The sequence below is a fragment of the Austrofundulus limnaeus genome, unplaced genomic scaffold (assembly GCF_001266775.1).
Source record: "Austrofundulus limnaeus strain Quisiro unplaced genomic scaffold, Austrofundulus_limnaeus-1.0 Scaffold22, whole genome shotgun sequence".
Lineage (NCBI taxonomy): Eukaryota > Metazoa > Chordata > Actinopteri > Cyprinodontiformes > Rivulidae > Austrofundulus > Austrofundulus limnaeus.
Window position 1 is genome coordinate 2,920,706 of NW_013952424.1, and position 3,139 is coordinate 2,923,844.

The following is a 3,139-nucleotide window of genomic DNA, read 5'->3' on the forward strand; positions in this document are numbered from 1 at the left end:
GTAAAGGGCTTCAAATATCTGCTCAGATTTGACTTATTTGTTCTTAAAACTTGAGGAACATGATCCAGATCTGCCTCTTGGTAGGAGGTTGCGAGGAAAAATGGTTGTTTCAGTTTTAACCAGCAGGTGGCAGCGTTGTTCTCTAGATCAGTGGGAAGAAGCAAGTCCTGCTTTCGTTTGTTTTTTCTTAGTGCAGAACATCTGGATCATTTGTAGTTTCTTTCTTAGCGTCATCTGAATGCCAACAGAAATCACACTTTATTTCTTATCACTGTGCTGATTTAATAACGAAAACACTTAAAGTTTTGATCTCGCTTCTTGGTAAGTTTTTAAACCAAACGGAGCTAAAATGTCTCCCTCGTCTAATGTCAGACCGTTCAGTTGATTTGCGAATAAAGGACCTCTGTGTGGCTCTGCTGACAGTTTGGGTGTTCTGAGAGGGATGAAAGCCACTAATGAGCGTGGAATGAGCTGAAATAATCTAACAAAACAAAAGCAGCTTGGAGCTGAGTGATCTTGTTGAACCAGCTGACCGTGAGGCTCAGGACGATCAGTTTGTCCCGTCTCCTGACGACGTACTCACATGGCTGATGGGAAGAAAGAGGTGATAAATTAGATAACATCTTTCATAACTACCTTTGTATATGAAACGATTGTTATACAACAGGCGGATAATAATAGCTGTGGACTGTTGCTGAGGTGTTGCAATGGATGTGAAATCATAAATAATTATACATTTTTAAGAGCAATTCTAGAGAAACGAAGCGTTTTCTCTGTCTTGATCTTTTAGAGCAGTGGTTCCCAAACTTTTTGTCTGCTGACCCACAAAATATCCATGGCAAAAACTTGTGACCCCAAATATTACTGGTCTGAGTACATGAACTTCGCTAATAACCCTAAAAACACAGGCTTTTTGACAATCTAAACAGCTTATACACAAATATAAATACTTATTTATACTTATTTTGTGTTTTTGTAATAATTATAGGAAAAATATTACATCAGCAATTATTTTATTACCCTTTAAATTGATTTCTGGAGATTATCCAAGGTGCTTCATGACCCATAATTGGGCCCCAAGCTCAACTTTGGGAACCAAAGTGCAGTGGTTCCCAAACTTTTCAGCTTTTGACCCACAAAATAACAGTAGCAGAGACCTGTGCCCCCAACTATTTTTGGATGATAAACATTTGTATCAGGTCAACAAAACATGGGCATAGTAACAATATTTTTATACTACATTTATCCATTTTAAATATACTAAACTCACTTCTTTGTACAAACTAAGGCAAAAATGTAATTAATTCAGAAAATCTTTTCAGGACCCCACCTTGATGTTTCGGGACCCCACTTTGGGTCCCGACCCCAACTTTGGGAAACACTGTTTTAGAAGATGAAACTAAACATCTTTTTGTTCTGATTGTTTTCAATAAACATGATGATTATTCATAGTGGTGTCCCAATWCCAGAAAAATTCCCCGATACTCAGAACCGATACCAATACTTGTATTAATACCAGGATACTGGTATCGATACTCCATTTAAAGTATTTCARTTTGCATTTTTAGTGATAAGTTTCACGTTTAAGGAAGCTCTGAACGTTGAAAGAAAATTTTATTTGTTGTTTTTGTTTATTTTCAAATCTGTATATCTCATTTGATTTCAATAAGGAACGAGAGCCGCCTTCTTCTAAATAAAAGAAATGTGTTTTTAACGTCGTTGTGTAATGTTTAGTTTCAGGCTCAGTAAGTACTCTGTAGTAGCGAGTTACCAAATTGAAGTACTCGTACTCTGTTTGAGAAATCTAATATCCGAACACCCCTCAGATTATTCAGTATTTTAATTTAAAATGTTAAATCTTCAGTTCACATCATATTTACATGGGACCCAATCAGTTCCCTTCGAGGCATGTAGGTCTAATTTTTCAATAACGTTTGCATTTTGAAAACCTTTTTTGTTTTCCAGAAAACAAAACAAAACAAACAGTGTAATGTTTATTGTAAAATATTATAAAAATGAAGTATTTAACGTAAAAAAAAACTATAATATGTTACATATTATTTATAATTTTTGTCACTTTTTGTGTCGATTAAGGCTGATCAGCTTTGGCGGCTAACTTGAATTAGTGGCTAGTTAGTTAATTTAAGTTTATTTTAAACATGTATAAAAAGGTTTTTAAAAATGTAACAAGATAACAAATAAAACATATTTGGAAAGGAAAGGGAAGAAGTAAAAAAAAGTATTTATTCCCACATTTCTCCAAAGCTTACTCAAAATAATAAATCCTTATGTTTCCTTATTATAAATCATGATTATTTTAGTATGACCAAAACAAAAATCAGTTTACCTAATAAATTATATAACGATAACAAAAAATGTCATTGATGTATAGCTATATAACATTGATATATACACTATAACTGTTAGTTTTAGCTGTACTGTCTGGGATTACTTTGTGCGACTCCAACAGTTCATATCAAAGCAAACAAGTGACCTCTCRCTGCATTGGGAACAACTGGGAAATGAGATCCTTTTGTTTAGCCACTCTGCCCTGCCACTCTCAGGATCTACACCAATCTGAAACATTGAAAATTAAGGATTTAAGCTCTTTTTTCCCACAGAGTCTGTGGAAATATTAACCAGAAGGAAGACGCAAAGTTGAGATGTCCTCCTAGGATTTTTATTAAATAAAAAAAATACTTTACCCTGGGCTTTCAATTAGAGTTTTTATGTTTTTGCCATGTTTTACTGTGCATTAAAATGTGCAATAAATGTTTTTTTGAAGTTCAAAACGCTTGTTTATTGAGGCTTGTATTACTAAATTGCCTGCCTGTTAGATTAATAGATTAATTGAAAAAATAATCAGTAGATTAACTGATTACTAAAATAATCGATAGCTGCAGCCCTACTCTGAACATATGTTCAGGATGACTCTCAGCTACTACCACACCAGATTCCAGCTCATATCTGTAAAATCGTCCGAGTTGGGCCCTTTTTTCATGTTTCCAGGGCTGGTGATGGCCGTTTTGTATTTGGTTGATTTTCAAATCTTATTTAGTGTAAATGTGAAGATGAACAGCTGCTGGTCTGCGATGAGCTGCAGGTTAACGGCGTTTAACCCACATATCATCAACATGAA